Genomic DNA, 19,897 nt, shown 5'->3' on the forward strand with positions numbered 1-19,897 from the left:
TGATCTCATAGGGCAAATGAAATAAGATAAATGGGTGAGAGAAGATCAAGTGATTTGAAGAGGTAAGTAAAACATTTAAAAACTAGCAGGTCAATGTAAATGCCTGACTAAAAGAATATCATTAAGTTTTATTATAGCAAATGTAGCTACCTGGGTGCTTAAATGCATATAATCAGGGATGTGTATTATGGTCATTTGCTGAGCCCACAGGATCAAATGATTAATGGTTCTTTCATTAATGCAGTTCTCTTAATATTTGAAATGTTTCCCAAACACTGTCTAATTAGAGAAACTTAATGTCAATTTAATTAGTCAGTGATCACACCCAGTGTGATTAGTAAGTGTTTTATAAATAATTCTTGTACCTAACAAAGGCACAGGGACATCAATACTGGGACTAGAAATCAAGATAATACTCATCAGCCTCCTTCTCTGTCCTGCCTTCCTTCTAGGATTGTAATAAGAAGTTAAATCCAACCCATTTAATGTAACCATCAGGCCCTTCTTGGCAACTCTCCAATGCGTTCTATCAACCACCCCTAAAATCTGTTATTGGATTAAACTGATGTGTCTGGCTCCACATTTAGAGCTCTTCAGTAGCTTCCCAAAGACATCTGTTATGATTGTAACTGGCTATACTTGCCTGTATACTCACCCCTAACTGCACTTTCACCTCTTTATCCCCACCAAGCATTTAACCTACCACCATTATTTAATAACTTACGGGACTCAAAGAATAGACTGGAATATATTGTGTCAGGCATTCCATATATTTATGCTAAGCTACTCTCTGCAATATACAAAATAGGAGACATTATAATTTCTTTGTTAGCATATATATAGACAGAGTGATTCCTAGTTCCATTTGGAATGTTACTACCACATTGTAAAAGATTCACATCAAGAAAAGAAGGATATGCCTCAAAGCACTAATTCAAAAAACTCTGCTCAAACCTCAAAGCAAAAAGGCATAAAGTATTGTCAAAATAGCAAGAAAATATCCCTATATATTATTAACTACATTCATGAGAAACATTGCAAGAATATGATGACATCTATTTCAACATGTACAGCCAAAAAAGAAGAGGATCAAACAATTTTTTAATACCTTGAAACTGCACTAATTTGGTTTAATCCAGAGAGTGCTGACTGTTGCAGAGACAGAGAGCCCAGTGGAGCAACAGATAATGTACTAGAGGTGATCTCTCCTCAGTTTACAAAGAACATTGAGGTGCTGGAGTGTGTCCAGCAAAGGGCAGCAAAGCTCATGAAAGGTTTAGAAACGTGTCTTAAGAGGAGCAGCTAAGGGATCTGGGTGTGTTTAGTCTCGAGGAGGCACGGGAGGAGCTCATTGCTTCCTACAACTCTCTGAAAGGAGGCTGTGGTGAGGTGGGCACCAGTCTTTTCTAATGACCTTGCAGTGAGAGGACCAGAGGAGATGGCTTTAAGCTGAGATAGGGGAGATTCAGAATGGATAACAGGGAAAATGTATTCACTGTTGGGGTGGTCATGCATTGGAATAGGTTGCCTAGTGAGGTGGTGGAGCCACCATCCCTGGAAATGTTTATCTGGATCTGACACTGTGATGATTTAGTGGTTTAGGGGTTACAGTGGTAGTGCTGGATGGACACCTGAACAGGATGTTTTTAAAGGTCTCTTCTAATCTTGACAATTCTATGATTCTTAGTCAGTTTTTTGGCTATGTATTCATGAAAACCCCTGTAAAGCAAAATTTTCTAGTACTTTGCATAACATGAGTTAAGCTTCAGGTCAGCTTCCCATCTGGACTCCAGAAGAAGCTTTGAAATAGATCTTGAGACATTGCTATGCCTTTTAAAGCAAGCTGGAGCATGTAGAAGGCAAAGTAATACAAGTGTTGGTAGCTAGGCCATATTTTAAAATTTGCAAGTGTTACCCGGAAGTTTTATACAAGGAGATATTTGTGGAAATTAATCTACAAACTTACTCTGTCAGAAGGATAAGTGGATGTAGCGTGGCAAAGATGTGCTGGAAATGGCTAAGTAAAGAGTTCACTATTTTGTGGTCTGCAAATGGAAGATTTGGGAACAGCTTCTTTAGTGGCAACTTCATAGAAAAGAAATGGTTCCTAATTGATGAGCATAATCCAGGTTCAGACCCTGCATCAGAGGCATAAGATGGTGTTAATGAGACGTGACATTAAATATTATGTAAATTCATGTCAAAAAAATGTATAGTACTTTAACATGGTTCAGGCACTTTTCACATTCTCTTGCTACATTTACAGAATACAGCTGTCCAAACTAGTTATATTTATTCACATGGAATGAAACTGCTCAATGTAGATGAACCAGCACATACCACAGGAAGAAGCACAGCAGCAGCACTGTGACACTGGCCCAGCAGCCTTGTCTTACAAAGCTTCTAATTTGAGAAATAGACTGTTGTTTCTTCAGTAAGCTCAAGTTTGTGCAGTAGAGTTATCAAAGCAGACCAACACCTGACTAGGATGTCAGCATATACTAAAATAAAACTGTGGTGTTTTGGGGGTTTTTTTGTTTTGTTGTTTTGGTTTTGTGTGTTTTTTTGGTTAATTTTGGTGGTTTTTTTTAATTTAAAAGGTAAAGGATGGGGAGGGGGCAGGTGATCTCATAAGAGTCCTCTAAAAAACCACCTATTGTTAAGAGCCTCTGAATTTATTTTAATTTTTTCAGGCTTGAATCATGGATTGGGAAATCTTGTGTATTCACTGGAAGCAAAATCCTGACTTTCTGTGAGTTTCCCTGTAAAGCACTCACTTCATTAGGTTATTTGTGATGGGTAAAAACATATCTTTCTTGGAAACACTTTGTCTTGTTTCCAAATGCATTATAACATTCTGGATTCAATGAAGCTCTCAGTTTATCTGGGGCCCATTAGCACATGTTTATCATCACCTAGGACCAAAATAGAAAATGGCCTTATTTCTTATTCCTAAGAAATGTTTAGTGTTAGGTGTGACAGTCATTAAGTCTCCTGATGTAGAGGAAATAACAACAATGATGTTTTTGTTGGGGGATGGGGAGTGGCAGGAATCATGAGGCTGTACAAAAACTTTAATCTCTTACTGGAATGTGGCTTTGGACTGTGCTAGGAATTGCTTACTCATGCTGAGCTGCCCCTGGGAGTCATATGAGACTTTTGTTGTAGTCACATGCTTGTAATCACCATGGTGTAGGATGTTTATCAAAGTCACAGAGGGAATAAAAGCACTGCGCTTTTAAAAGCAGGGCTTGTGGTCTGAAATACAGTTGCTTCATTTTCTGTAGAATAATGAGCTCACAGAAACTTTTACCAATGTTAATTTGAATATAGTCATCACCTTCCCTACACAGTCTTATTTTTTACTTTAAAAGGTGCAGTTACAATGTGCTTATTCTTACTAAAGTGTTAAAAGCACCATTAAATTATAGAAGATGGTTTATATATTGTGTTTCCAATTTAATCTTATTTGGATGTTAAAAATCAGTACAATTGACTAAAACTATTCAGAATATGTAAGTATACAATGAGGACTGACACTGTTTCATTAGGAAAATAAAATTCACTCTATATTTTAAATTAATATATTTATTTTTAAAATAATTTTATCCAGTGGGCCAAAAGCTCAGAACAAGACATTTACATGCATCTAAAAGTAAAGAATCCTAGAGATAAATTTCCAGTGACTACATATGCTTTCCAGAATACTTGTGGAGGTAAAGACAAACTTTTCTTTGAGAGATGCAAATTGCCTGTGTAAACATATTGACAATTACACCTCATGCTGAGTTCAGAGACCTGAATGAAAATCCCATATCCAAGTATTCCTGGAGCCTTAGATGAAAAAAAAAAAAAATTGAGATTGGCTCATGTTAGAATTAACACAACAAAAATTGGTAGATTCCACAGCAGCAAAATTTGACCTGTTATTGTGTGACCTCATTTAAAGGGTTTGAAATACTGGTTTGCATGCTCCAAAATATTTTCTCCCTTGAGCAGTTCATTAATTTTACAATTTAGATCTTAACCCTAAGCAGACATTGGAAAGAAAGTCTATTCTGAGAACTGATGAATGGGCCAGTTCAGGGCTGGATAGGTGTTATCCCAGTTGGACTGTTCCTGATATTCAACACTTTTAATATTTCTATAGGTAATATCCTAATTAGAGATATACTCTGCAACAAAAATAGTATTATGAGAGGACTCCACTGAATATCAATATAGAAGCTTTTCTCTTGTGAATAAATCTTCTGATAAATGCTCAGGGATGTCTCTGCAATATTTCTGGAACACAGAAGAAGTGAGTGCTTTCAGAACCTTACATAAATTAAAAAATAATAGGAAAAGATTATATTAACAAATTATACCCCCTATGTCAAGCCTGTAACTAGGGAATCATAGGCCATCTCTCTGGCTTGAACTATGTGCAGCTATTTATTAGCAGACACGTTCCTTTAACAAAATTAACAAGCAAGAGATTTAAAGCCGTCAAATTTGTAAGAGTATAGAAAAAGACATTTAGGATAAGAAAATTTAAATTGATCTCATCCTACTTTTGCTTACCTCCTTTTAATCTTTAGAAAAGAGATATATTAAAGCATCATTTTAAACCTGGCTCAGGATAAATATTAGTATTAAAATGTATATAGCAACTTCATAGTTTTTAATCACTTATTACAAAGACATACATATTACTCACTGAAAAGAAACATACTCTCTAATAAAGGAATGATGATTAAGCTAAAACCATACCTTTTTATTGATTAGAAATTACTCTCAGCGTTAGAATCATAGGATGAATTAGCACTGCAACATCATAAATTCAAGATTTAGAGACTGCCAAATATAAGTGAGTGTAGTTCTAGTGCCATCTCTGATAGCTGTATCTGTCTGAAAGCTATCAAATAAACATATAATTAAATAAAAGCAGTTCCTGATTGATTTGAATTATTTTGTTAAAGAATGAAAAATATGGAATGAGTGAAGCACTTTTGATCTAAGAAACAAGTTGCTGCTCCTAATAGAATTTATTTTTTATGGACTGATTTTGAACAGCTGTTTTAAACATTCTGATTTTTGTTCCTTATAAATTCATGTGCATCTGTATTAAGTATTCTTTGGTGCAGGACATGCAATTAATATGATAAAAGAAAGTAGTCAGCCCTGATTGGCTACTTGAAAGTTCAGACCATATCATCTCCCTGGCATAAGATCAAGTGTCACATATTGGATGCTCATCACATGTGAAATATCAGGATGCCAACTGCTTCTCATTTAGCCAAGCAACTTTTTGGCCTTCTCCCAGCAGCTGGCTGGTACCCATTCAAAATTCACAGGTTGGTGGGACTGTGATCCCCGCAATCTTTTATTCCTCAATTTGCTTCATTTTTTGCTCATGGCTTTTCCCCTCTCACTTCTTGTTCCACTGATGATTGCTAGTTTTCTTCTTTTTTCTCATTTTTGCATGTATGTGTGTCTTCTACTCCTCTGTACTCCATAATCTCTGCCTTTTCCCCTTTTTTCTTTCATTTTCTTTTCTTTGTTTTTCTTCTTCTCTTCCTTTTTTAGTTCAATATGTTTTCTACTTCCATGTTACTTTCCCTCCTCTGCACTTTTGTCTAAAATTTTGGTGTGTCATTCCTTCAGTTTTGCCTTCCTTTGTAAATCAATCCAAGCCAAAGCACACAAAATATATTACATTATCAAATATTGTCAATATGTGTACAACACACGTCATCTGGATATACTGTGATATACTGTGGTTTAAAACCAACTACATTAAACATCCTTCATTTTGGGGGTTTAATCTTTCTGGCCATTAGTCTTTTTTTTTCAGGTAAGAGTGAACTGCAAAATTGCAGAGTACAACCGCAGAGGAGTTCTCCCTATTCTCTAGGGTATGTGCTAATTTTCTTAAATTCAGTCTTAAAGAAAAGTCTTATACTATGTTTTCAGTCATCATATCATTGATGATTTTAAGATCATTTCATGTAAGGTGAGTTTACTGTCTTTAATAGTCCTAGGAGGTCATTTAATGATTGTAATATCCTTCTTATGCACTTTCACACAACATTTTAACAGTGTTGTGAGATATCCATCATATTCCTCACCGCAGTTACTTTTAGACCATTATAAGTTTTCTCAGTAAGTTTTCTCTGCATCATTCAATAAATATTGACCTCTTGAAGCTATGTGATTAATGAGTGAAACAATGTCATATTAGGAATCGAGTTGAACCCTCAGCTGCTGAATCTCATAATTTTTTGCCTGAGATTGAACAATTCATTTGGTTGTTATTAAAATATTATTCATGTGAGCTCTGTAGAACTGATTCTGTGAGCACTAGATTTTCTTAGGGTTATTATTGCCTATTCCTACAGTCACAAGAAACTATAATTAGACACTCTAGAAATATCATCCTTAAGTTCTCAACAGTAATCAAGCAATCTGGAAGCCTGAGAAGCAGCTAGCTGTAAGTGAGATGATGGTTGCTTCTGATAATGGATGATATTCCAGAGAATTTTTATAGATACACATTTCCAGAATGCTCCTGAATTTGCATAAAGCACAATCTAAGTGAAGGAGTCTGGGTCAACAGGTCGTCCTTGGAATCATATGTAAGACTTTTTATTATTTTTTTCCATGACATTATTATTTTAAGACAAATGACATTTTAATGACAAAGACTGTCATCTATTTCCACGAGTGCTCTCTTGCATTGTAGTTTATCATGATGTATTTCTATCCTGTATCTTCTGTGTATGAAGTGGCAGGATGTTTTACCAGCTGATACACTCTGAACAGATAAGTACACCGCACACTGGCTATATATTGTGTTTTGAGGAGAAAGTGATAGCAAACTGGATATTCAGAGACTATTTCACTTCTCAAAGCCTGAATATCATATAGAAATATCTCAGTTAATGAGTTTTTAAAATCATAATGTTAATAGTCTTTAGACTAAAGTATTTGGAGAAGTCTTTGGGAAAGAGGGATAAAAAATACAGCTAATTAAATTTCCTAAATTACAGCTTTCTTTCTTGTGGTACTATCCTTTGGTCAGAACTAGTGTGGTAACAAATTGTTGTTAATAAACTACAATGATTACCCCACACCTCTAGAAAACATTAATCTCATCTAGTGTTGCCATCAAAGGCTTAAGGAAGGCCAATCTAGATGAACAATTTGTTCACAAGTAATCCATAAATTTACTGTTGCCTCCTGTTTTTGCCTCTTACCTGATCATTGCCTTTCCATTGTAGTAAATTAAATGGGGAATTAAATGTTAAACAAAATTTCTTGTGGTATCTTTTGTCCTACTTCATTGGCAAGTGAGGTATGTGTTCAAAATTGCACTGATAATGTAAAATTCCTTCTAAGATTTCATGATATAATCTCAATGACTGAAGCAAATAACTCCTATTTAAATCATGAAAGCTTAAAAAAAAGAAGATGGTATCTGAGAGAGTCAACTATTTCCTTTCCTGTCTGAAAAGAGAAAGAAAGAGAAAAAAAGAAAATAATATGTGTGATTAAGAATTTTCTTAAAATTCTTCATATGTGAATGAGCAAAAGCAGTACAAGATATGTAGTAAATAAAAATATGTATATTAGTTATTTGATTTGAACATCTACAAAGCAGAGGGCTGTATTTGAATTAGTCATCCTTGCCTCCCTTTTTAGTCACTCACTGGAGAAAAATAGGATCTTCTAAATTGTAATTCATGTGATTTATTTTTAGGTTTTACATAAGGATGAGGATGAGATATGACAGAAATGCCCTATTTTTATATTTCAACTATAAATGGAGTTCTGACAACCACATTTCAGATTATTATGTCTATAATGTAAATGTCTAAGATCATGTGGTATCAGTGCATCATAGCTGAAGAAGTGGACCATTACATAAATGGCAGCTTTCTTGGAATAAGAGGGTAATTATGGTAATAGGGAGGGGAAAAAAGAGTTTCCTGCAGACACAGACCCACAAAAGCACTGGAGCAGATGGTGGTGGAAGATCAGCCAGAACTCCTTGTACCTACATAGCCAAGAAAATGTGCAGATCCTTCCTTTTCTAAAACACAAGTATTGAATCAGAGAACTATCATTCTGCTAATGAATTAATGGGTTTACTGTTAAAAAAGAAAACAAAACCAGACCCAAAAAGCTATTGTGGAATTTGTCATTGTTTTACAGATCAGAGGTTACAAAAAATCCTGATTCCTTCAGATTGAGGATTGGAAGTTGAGATGTGGAAACAAGTGAACACAGCGTCTTGCAAGGAATCACACACTAATCAAATTCAAGACTGTAGTATTCCCAGCACACTGAACTTGGAGTTTTCTCAGTTTCAGAATGCTTGCCAGGAAGCAATTACACATCTCATACTGAAATAGTCACAGAAATAAAGACTACTAATGCAACAATTACAGGAACTGAAAAGGAATCAACCATTTTCTGTTCTAAGTAAAATTGTAGTATTTAATATGGCAGTCCTATGCAGACATCTTTACTTGTTAGATTCAAAAAAACTACTCATAAATTTAAAAACTGCAAGCTACCAAGCATTTTTAAAATATCACAATATTTTCTTGCTATTTTCACAGCAAAATTTTATTTGTAAAACAACATACTCCTTTCTGCTTAAGTTAAACCTTTGTCTATCTGTTTGAAAAAATCTTCATTAAAATTTTTACATCTGTATGTTTTCCTATGAATTATGTTACTCAGGTTAGGTGAGGCTATTTTCTCAGCACCCATAATTACTTCCTTAAAACAGCAAGAAAAGGACAAAAACAAGTGTAATGAGGATACATCTAAGGAAATATATATTGAAAAGTGAGCAGAGTGAAAGAGGAAAGGGTGGTGCAAGACAAAGGAGGGTAAATGAAGCCAATTATCTTTTTAATTCTTAAATGCAAAACAGAATTTGAAGATATTATAAAGTTATCATACTTTAATAATATCTCTAATTTTCAGGATAATACATTGACTGGTAATGCACCCAAATCCCATTGCTTTGCAAAGCTCTGCTAATGGTGCTCTATCATTACAGGTAAGAAAATATCATCCAATCTGTCCAATCTACTTACCAGAACAGTTTACTTTAACTCATGAAATCTTTTGTTTAAGTCCATTCTTGGTTTGTTGCTTGCTTTTAGGTGGCATGTTCTTTCATTTACCCAAAAGAATTGTGTAACTTTCATAAGTAGTGACAAAAATGACAAAAGCAATATCAAAGTGTCATTGAAAAAGAAGTACAAAAGTGCTGATTTGGGCTATAAATCATGAATGGATTTACACTGAGTTCAGCTTCCAATTATCTAAAATCTTGTTAAAGCATTTTATTTCAAAATAGAGCACTGTATGGGCTGGACATAAGATTTGCTCTCTTCTTGTCTTGAAGGGCACTTATTGCCAACTATTCTTACCCTCAGCTTCTCCTTTTAAAGAAAAACCTACTGTATAAAATACAAGATCATTCTGTTTCAGCAGAGAATATATAATTTATATTCTCAGTGTACCATATGCAATCGTTGACTGTGCTGTATGGATGACGGAATATGTGAATAACTCTTATGTGTTGGATAAAAAGGTAGTGCCTAATATACAGTAAAATGACAGATCATCTATTTCAGAAAAGGAGCAGACAGGAATCTTATAAAAACTAATAAACTCCCAAAACCTTTAAGTGTATGCTTTTGGAAGTACGCATGACGTTTTTGTATAGTATCTACTGGAAAATATCAGCTTTTATATTTGAGATTCTGGATTTATATAACAATTCACATCAGAGGAAGGATAAAACTTAAGGATGGTTGTAAATCTTTGTCCAGTTACTTCCAGACATGGGTATGTATTTCAACACTAATATTAAAAATTACTTCAGAATCTCTTTTTATTTGTTTTTTCCTTTTCTTCTTTCTTTCTCTTATTTAAAGCAAGTCAACTTTCACATTACTTTTCCTTTAAAAGGTAGTTTTTAATTATCTGGATCTACTGATCTGTATTTTCTGCAATATATTCTTGACACTGTTTACAATAATGGATTCTGAGGAAGTTTCTGGTGTACAGTATATATTAATAACTTCCTTGGAAACTCAGTGTACTTTCTACTGGCAGTAATTGTCAAATGAACTGATGGTTTCTAATTGGAATGCATTCACAGAATGTCACCACGTTTGGCACTAATTGGCACTGCTGTTCACATCATCAGCTGAGAGGCTAAGGACAGAGTGAAGACTGAAGTGATCCTTTAATTTCTGGAAGATGTTTTTATATATGTCAGAGTTCAAGGGCATGAGCAATGTAAGACAAGGATCTAGGTGATAAAGAAAGACCTTAAGACTGTAAGTTTTTCAAGCATTTTTGCCAAAATTATTTTGTAACCTCTTCCCCAACTGTCCAACAAGAAAACCCTTCTATCTGCCCACAAACCCTTAAATGTTCTCATTTTCTACAGGAGATAAAGATATGTCATGAAAAATTAAATTATGTAAAATTTACTTCATTTCTATCAAATGGATGCTTTTTTATATATATGCTTATAATACACCAACTGATAATTATCTTTTTGGTTTTAAAGTGTTTGAAACCTGAGGACCATGCATCATCATCATGTAGAGGCCAAAATGCTTTATTCTGGCCAAGAACAATAAAAAAACTTCCAAAGCATGTCATATATACAGAAGCTAAAATATAGAAATATTTTTCATTTTAAAAATATCTTCTTGTATTTGTGGATATCTTTTTTTTTTTAATAATTTATCTCTTATAAGATATTACAAAAGGCGTGAACTTGCAAATTAACAATGCAGTAACAATCAGCATTCATGACCCTTTTGTTTCAGTAAATCTCCTTGATATGTCAGTTCATAAGCTTTGTCGAAGTGTTTGTGGAACCACCCAAACAAGTAGCAAAGAACCTGATCCTTAAAGATTCGAATATCAATAATTTTAATTCTGTGGCTCTGTGCACTTTTCTTTATGTTTTTGTAGTTCAATGTTCTATTAGACACAACACTGTACTTTATTAGCTGGTTATTTTTCAAGGAAGGATAAAAATATTTCCATTATACAGACATTTCCTCCACAGTAAATGTAATTATCATGTAATTATATGTAACAATATAAAAACCATGTGATATTATAGCAGGTGATACAGCAGGTGTGGAATGTTCAGCCCAAGCAGGAGAAACTGCAGATTCCATATTCAAAATCATAGACACCCAAAAGAAGCCCATGTATTTCCTAGACAAAGGAGAAGCAGAAGGCAGAAACAAACACCAGAAAGATGATGTTTGAGTTTTCATCAGAGATGTTAGGTTTTATAATGGAGACAAAGAAAGAGTCAGGAACAAATTAATCATAAAAGATGTTCTTCAAGGGAATTGCCAGGCCTATAAAAAAAAGTGTTCAGAAAGAAAAAATGGCCACATGGTGTGAAACGGATCATGATTTTATGATAACAATCATTAATAAATTTCATAGGAAGAAAAACTAATCTGATGTGTTATGAAAGTTCAATCTACCTGTTTTTTTTTCTAGTTGACTAGACTCTTTGTATCTGTTGTGATACTTTGTGGATGCTTTACATTCTTCTTGTGTTTTTATTTGCATTACATTTTTTAAAGAAAGTGCCAGTTTAGGTTTCATTGATTTTTTTATTATGTAGGGATAAATTCATATCTTGCTATCAGTTATGCACACATTGGCAAATTAGCTGACCCAGGTTTATTTGTTATCTGCCCTGATGTAAGAACATAAAAGTTTAGCTTTAGTGAGCAGTAAAAGATTGCAGTTATTTTATAATAGCTGTCTCAAGATATGCTTCAGAATGTTGCTTCTCTGTTTCAAAAATAAAATTGTTATAAAAGCCACATATTAGATCTATTTTTAGTTGATAGCAATAGCAATAATTTCATGATGGGTACCCATACTTGCTAATTGCATCTTTTATGTTGCACTGTTTCCCTTAACATCCTGATTGACAAACAGATAAATAACTAGAGGTGGATTGAAAATTGTCTAAATTGCTAGTCCCAAAGAGTTGTGATAGAAGGCAAAAAGTCCAGTTGGAGGCCCATCAATAGTGGCATACCACAGGAGTAAGTAAAGGCACCAGTACTGATTAGCATCTTCATTAATTACTTTGATGAAAAGGCAAAGAACATGCTCAGGAAATTTGCAGATGATACAGAATTGTAAGGAATTATCAGTACATCATAGGACTGGGCTGCCATTTGGACGGTCCTCAAAAGACTAGAGAAATGGATCAACAGGAGTCCCATGAAATTCAATGAAGGGAATTGTCAAGTCCTGCACCTGGGGAGGAATAACCTCATGAACTGTTCAGTACAGGGACTGACTGGGTTGACAGGAAAGGGCTGGAGGTTCTGGTGGACAGCAAGGAGAAAATGAGCCATCAGTGTATCCTTGCAATACAGAAGGCAAGTGATACCCTGAGCTGCTTTAGGAATTGTGCCAGCAAGTCAAGGGAGGTGGTCTTGCCCCTCTATTCAGCATTGGTGAGACATGTCTGATGTATTGTGTCCATTTCTGGGCTTGGTGGTAAAAGAGATATATGAAAATGTAAACCCTATAGAGGGACACTGAGAAGTGAGTGAGAACAAGCTCTAATATGGATTTGCCTTGCTCCTGCACCCTGCAATGAGGTGAGGTGTTGTAGAATAATCTCTTAGCCATGCCCACAGGGCTCCAGGCTCTGCACCCTCATGACTACCATAAAAATTTAACCCTCCTGGAAGGTACCAGAATACTTTATTATCACACATCCTCTTTAAAGTGCCTTATCTCTCTTGTTAAGCAATGAAATTAACATGCATAACTTTAGGAGTAAGATTAATCAAATTCCCTAAATAGGACTATTCATATTTTAAAACAAACACATATGCTTGAATCAGGGTCCACATGCTTCAGCTATTCCTCCTAAGGTTGTTTTTGGATTGGATCAAATCATGTTGTCATGAGCCTCATGAGTAATCATATAATCATGAATCATGCATTCAAAAAAACAGGACAAATCATCGGTTTTATTTGTTATGCAGATAGATCATCTGACTAGCTCTAGATGTTTCTGAATGAATAATTGATTCTTGCCCACTATCCAGTGCTGTTACCTAGTCTGAGAGTTTTTGCCTCTATAGTCCTCTTTTAACTGGACTATAAAGGCCATTCTACATAATCAGGTTTTATGGATAAAACTATATCTTTTAAAATAATAAGAAACTTGAAACTCCTTGCATTCAAAGCACTGGAAAAATATGGAAAACAGCAATGACCATGATGTTGGCAGATGGGAACATCATAGAAAGATGCCTTCTTTTTTGAGACTTCACAGAATTTCTCTTTCACTTTTTAGAGTGAATCAAAGCTCTGCTTCTCAGGAAAAGTGGCTGCACACAGTATTCTGACTTTAAAATGCCACATATGTCAGTAAAAAATCAATACTACCTTGTGCAGATTTTTCTCTAGCTCTGCATTTGCACCAACCCTATGTACACTCCTCAAAGAGCTGGTAAACCCCAGACTCAGTTTGGCTTATGATCTTTTGAGTGCAGCAGTAGTTTTTTTTTTTACTTCTATAAACACTTTTTCATCAAATCTGTCCTCCTTGGGTTTCTTGTCAGTTTTCAGGTCACTGCTTTATGTTTTGAGCTAGATGGGCATCCTTTGACCCAAGTGTTCTTTTTTACATCCTAAGATGTATCAACCTCAATGGATCAGGTTTTGTTTGCAAACTGCATCACTTCGTCTAATAATTTCAAAGCTTGCTTAAAATTATGTTTTATTTATAGATGTATCTTTATGCTAGATTTTATCTGTCTTCAAAAGCTGTGGTAACTACTTCACACAAAAGAATAACTAAAAGAGGCCATGCTATAAGCAGAGCAGCCTTTTTTTCTGTTCAGTGCTATGTCAACAGCTAAACTAATATGGAACACTACTGCAAGTGCACTGCAAAACAATTCAATGCTTCTTTTATCCTTGGTGCTTCTTTTTTTCCCATTTACCTTTGACCAGCAGCATCTGACAGTTTGGATTTATCAGGGTAACTCAGAGTAGAGCAGCTCTGTGTCACTGTGTCTTCCTGCTATCAGAGGAGCTGGGCGTAGAAGAAAACTGTTTCCAGGGCATTGTGACCATGTTCAAGGCTGGCAGAGCACCAGTAGAGATCAAAACTAACAGGGTTTTTATTAAAAATGCTGTATAACTGTGAAAAGCTATCCTTTATGAAGTAGCAACTCTGCTGTTTCTATACTGTGACACTGCTGCATAAATACTTTAAATTTATAAAAAGTAAATATTAAATCGTTCCAACAAATCCTTTCTTTTTGTGTGTCTGTGTTAATTAATGACTGCTGCTTTCTCTAATTTATTAAAGAAATAAAATTAATCGTTTGACCTACTTGCAGGTGTTTCACCTTCAGCCTCAGTAAGAAACACTTGTCTCTCTAGAATAATATGTGTGCTGTCAGCTCCTCCTACCCCCTCTATGACAGAGGCTGCTCTTGTGGTAAATGTCTCTTCAGCGTGACTGGCTGCACTTTGTTAATTTACAGTGAATCAGTTTGTTACTCTTTCAATTGTGTGAGCTGTGAGGCACTGTCAGCCCGCAGCAGGCAGTGGGCTATGCAGAAAGGTGGTTCCGAGCATGCAGTGGGAGCATTTAGGCTTAAAATGCTAATTTCTGCGAAATGTGAGCTGCTGACTCAGAAGCTAACAGCCTCTACACAGTTTCATCTTTCACAGCTTTACAATTCTCTCTGGCACACACGTATTTTTTGAAATAGCAAAATTATTTTTTTTCAGCAACTGTATTGCTCAAAAAAATATGCCTATGCTTCACCACCACTTCTTAAGAGATTAATTTTTTATTACACTGTTAATCAAAATATTAACACATGGAAAATTTATGTGATTCAGTGACTCAGAAGAAGGCTCTGGTGGATTTTGAAATAATAAATGTGTGGGTGAAAATAGAGAAAAATGAAAAATACTGTATTTAACTTTGGTGTATACACTATATTGAGGATTGAAAATAATTCATAGGTTATCAAGCATTTCATATACCTGGATTATTATTTTTCATGCATTTAAGTTCAAACTGTACTGTGACAGTCAGCTTAAACTAGATATATCAAGGGAGAGAACACCCCTGAAATGAGTGTCTCTCTCCATTTTGTCACTGAAGGGGATGGAATAGAGGCATAGTGTGACCAGTGCTTACGAGGAAGAGGAGCATCATATCATCCAGAGAACTGTGGAATAGTGGAGTGATTTGGGTGATAATGGACAACCTAGGATTACCTGGTTTAACCTGAAGTTCAAGTCCAGGGCCAGAACAGACCAAGTTACACAGGAAATTGTCCAGATGAGTACTAAACTTCTCCAAGAACAGAGATTTAGAGATTTCACAGCCTTTCCTACACTTATGGGGAAACCTTTTTTTTTTTTTCTAATAACTAATGGGAATTTCCTGTGTTACAACTTGTGATTCTTGACTTCCATCCTAAGACTATCCTTTCTCAGAAAAGTGGACTTACTCCATTTTCTCTATAGCCTTCCAATGGATGAGACCATGTTAACCTTTACTTCTTAAGATATACTTAGCCTCCTCCTTTAAGAACAAATCCAGTTTTCTCAATCTCTTCTTTGTGCTGTGTGCTAGAGCCCTGCTATCTTGGTAGTTCTGCACTAGATTCACTCTGGCGTTTTTCTTATACTGGGGATCACAAAACACTCTTGGATTCTTGAGTTGAATAAAAAGATTGATGTTGGTTTTAACTCAACATATGCAGCCAGAGATAATGGCTACAGTATCATGCTATCAAGACTGCAGAAAACAAATTTAGTAGACATGAATATTCATTGTCCTTTGTTAATTTTCATATTGTACACTAAAGCCAGTTATCTGACTGTGCTAATAATTCTATAGGCAAAGATGACCACCATTGGATATTTTTCTCCCCTATGGTATCCCAAATGATCCTAAAGAATTTTGAAGATGCAGATAATGTGTATTCACACTTACAGTAACTTTATCTAGCTCTTCACATCTCAGGTCAGATATTTACATGAGTGGAAACTCTATGGGAGTCAAAATCAGATTAGAGCAAATAATGTTTTGATTTCTCAGAATACATAATGGCTGAAAGAGAGAAAACTTTAAAATATCCATCTTTAGAGCTGGAAAAGAGTGATTTATGACTGTGAAAACAGAAGTTGTGTCATTAAATAGCCAAATATGATTTTACTCATGCAATAGCTGCTAATACCCCAGTATATTAAAACAATTCCTGAAAAAGATTTGTGCAACACAGGCAAATTCAGCTGGAAAAGGGCCAGTAGGAGAAACTGCATTTCAACTGAGTCAAGTACAAGTGACTTTGGAAGTTGCTAGAAGGTATTTCTGTATGCAGTTACTTGCTTCCATTGACTTTCAACTATTGCATTGAGACATTATCTCAACAGGAAGGAAGGAAGGAAGAAACTGCAGTACCATTCAAAAAGGAATAAGGCCTAGGAAACTATGGTCAGTGACTGCTAGTAGCATAAAGTTTGTTTGGCACCAAGAGTCCTTTGTGGTCATTTACAAAAAAAAAAGAAAAAAAAAAAAAAAGGGATTTTCTAGTAGCCTTCCACATCTCTTCATAACAAAACCATAGCAACCCCCACGCAAAGTATGTGAAAGAATGTGTTGCTGAATGCATGTTTTGTGGGGAATGGCTGGCAGTTTTGGAGCTGTGGCCCTGCCAATAATGATGCTTGAGTGTTTTTCTATAAGTACTGGACTGTCTCAGACTCTTGGAGTGAAGGAACAGAAAGGATTGTTCTGATAATTTACCCTGCCTGCCAGCATATTCTAGGTCATAGAACCTCTCTCTAGCCTTGTCTGCTTTATACCCTTAAATTGTGCTTGAACTACAAAGATGCTGCTTTTCAATATTTATGGCACTACTGCGAAAACAGGCTTGTGAGAAATAGCCATCTTGACAATTCCATATCAGTTAGAAAAATCTGTGACCAGGCTCTTAAGACATTTCACAGCCTTTTGTTAAAGAACAACCAAATAGCAAATAAACAAAACTGAAATAGAGCTAGGCAAAGTCTGTAGAAAATAATGGAACACACCATTTATTAGAAATCCATCCACACTTAGGGAATACTAAAAGAGGTACAGCTGTAAAATATTAATGCTTGCCTTTGACATAGATTAAAGAACTGAACACAATGTTTTGGCTGAGAATCCTTAAACAACAAAAAAAGCCAGAGCTCATTAGTATCTAAAAAGAGCTATAAAATCAGGAACATGAAATTTCCGTTTATTATTTTCTCCATTTATCTGGAGCAGTAATTAAATTGCTGAATGGAATTGACTGAAAAATCTTTAAATTATTTGTAAGACAAATAGCTATGATTTTGTAAGATACACCTGTGTGACTCTACACCTGCAGCTAAAGGTAACTGATTAATGATCAACCTGGTAATTTCTCACTCTCTGGATAGTTTGTTGGGGGTTTTATAAGGGACTAGTTTTAAACAATGGCAGACTCAGTAACTAGGTACTATTTTTAAAAAAAAACAAGCTAACTATCTATCTAACTAACAAATAAATGCCTTGGGTGTATCAAATCTTCATGCAGAAGATTTGGAAGGAATTGTTCTAGAAGACAAAGGACTGCAATGCAAGACTGAAAGGAGTTAATTTTCAACCTCAGCTTCTTCTAAAGTTTGAACTAGAGAATGTTTTCAACTACCATGATGTGACCTTCAGAAGTCAAATGCTTACAGCAACCACCATCTTAATTTATCTGGTCCTTGAAATAATCTTTTGCAAGGTTCAGACATCAATTTTTGAATTCTCCTTATGTCTGGTCATTTTGTCAAAGTCAACTCCTTTGGGGAATAGAAGTTGTAGCATGGATTCTATATGCTTTTTGAGGATTTATCTTTAAGGGAGCATGAAGGTAATCTTTTCTCCATCCTCTTTGCTTTTGGTGACACCTCTAGTCAGTTCTCCCCTTCATCACATGACTATGCTTATGATTCTCTTCCAACTTTTGACAATACAAGGATATCTTTTTTCTCTTGGATTATGACAAGCACAAATTCTGTAAATCATTTTATTTTCCCCACCACCTTGTTCTGACACCACTGTCTCCTCTGTCTATGCTTCATTTGTGGCGACATGCTGTTTTTCTTATTTTTCTCTATATATTATTGGATCCAAAGGTACTATAAATTTAATTAAAAAAAAACCAAACAAACAACCAAAAAGCTATCAAAATATTACTGGTTTCTCTGAGATTCCACACTTAAAATTTGTGGATTTGGTAAATACAGAGAGCTCTACTTCCTTTAATATCTATGACTTTCATGTTCATCAGCTGCGGAGAGCCATTACTGCCTTGTAAACTTGCAGGCAATTAACTTTCTGCTATCATACTGTCACATAAAATGGCTCTTCTTTATTCTTTCTCTGTGTCTCTTAGTGTCATTATCATTTGGCAGAAATGTCTCACTCTTGGGATGCCTATATTTCCATATATATTTTATATATATATATATATAATATATATATATATATTTTCCAGTGTACCTGTACAGAATAACTTCTCTAAGAAAGAAATCAGAATTACAAACAGAAAGCAAAATCAGAATTACTGGACAAAGAGAAATATTAGCTACTTAAGATTTTTATTAGTAAGACTATAAAAATAATATTTATTTTAAAAGTTGTTAAGTTAGCCTAATAAAATTAATCACAGTGACATCCATTCCCTGCAAATAATCAGTCAAGCTCTCATGTAGCAATGTAGGTTATCTTGACTAAAATTAAAGAATATCCTAAAAGGAAAATAGAGTAAATATGTAGATTATGTATTGAAATCAAGTAGGTATTACTCCTTCTGAGCATGTCTTGACAGGTCTGGCTGGGTTGCAACAACATGAAACAGGGGACAATTCAGTCCACTGAAGATAACTGTTCTTCCTATAGTCGGTGGGCGTTTTTTCATATTTCTCCTTTGGAGTACACTTAAGGGTTTTTAAAAGAGCAAAGTAGTGACAAATGTGTTCTCTTGTCACTTGCTTGGAAAACTGAGTTCTGTTCAGTGTTCTGAATAGAACAGTAAGAACACAGTGTGAACAAGAACACCAAGACCTGAAAATCTCACTTTGATCTCTTTCTTAAGAACTAACCAGGAGCACTGTGACATTTTGTAAGGAGGCTAGATATTTCAAAAGTTGCAGTTGTGTATGATGGTGGCTTTTACAAACAATGGAAAAGTCTCATTTACAGTTCACAGCACTTTTTTTCCTCTGATACTATGCAGTGTGAATCCTCTTTTCTTTGCCAAAATGCTACTGGGGGCCTCATAAACCAGGTCTACTGACAAGAGCCTTTTTTTTTTTTTTTTTTTTTAATCACATGAGTACATGAATTAAGCTCTATACATATCTCTAGCTATCTACAGGCTATGGGCTCTTTAACCCCAAATTTTATTTCTATTATCTAATCCCTTCATGCTGTCCTGTTCAATGCTGGACATTCTGTAGTCTTCAGGAAGGAGAATGAAAAAGGTTTTGAAAAAACACTGGAAGCTCTCACATGTGAGAGGTAGTAGGTAATATATGTTTTGACAATGTCAGGAATGGAGAGTGGTAAATTAAATGGGCGGCATGAACAGGTCTCTATGCAAAGAGAAACAAAAGAAGTAGACTTTAAATTATTCCAGCTGAGTGATACAATACAGTATATTTCTAAATGCTTGAGCCCAGAAAAGGAAAGAAAATGTGGAGTTATTTTTAAGAACCCTTAATTTGTGGTCTTAAAGTCTTGGGAAATATTTTGAAGTGTTTCTTTGCTTCAATA

The 19,897-nt window shown here is 35.1% G+C and overlaps 1 long non-coding RNA gene across 1 annotated transcript in view; it reads left to right on the forward strand.

Annotated features, from left to right (window-relative positions):
• Positions 1-5,615: 5,615 nt before the first annotated feature.
• Positions 5,616-19,897, forward strand: part of LOC148223724 (uncharacterized) — a 32,354-nt gene continuing 18,072 nt past the window's right edge. Inside the window, exons 1-3 of the long non-coding RNA XR_015804195.1 lie at positions 5,616-5,897; positions 8,980-9,055; positions 10,169-10,349. This is a non-coding gene — a long non-coding RNA (uncharacterized LOC148223724). The remainder of the gene's footprint in view (positions 5,898-8,979; positions 9,056-10,168; positions 10,350-19,897) is intronic.

The sequence above is a fragment of the Sturnus vulgaris genome, chromosome 5, assembly GCF_052056855.1.
Source record: "Sturnus vulgaris isolate bStuVul1 chromosome 5, bStuVul1.hap1, whole genome shotgun sequence".
In the NCBI taxonomy this organism is placed as follows: domain Eukaryota; kingdom Metazoa; phylum Chordata; class Aves; order Passeriformes; family Sturnidae; genus Sturnus; species Sturnus vulgaris.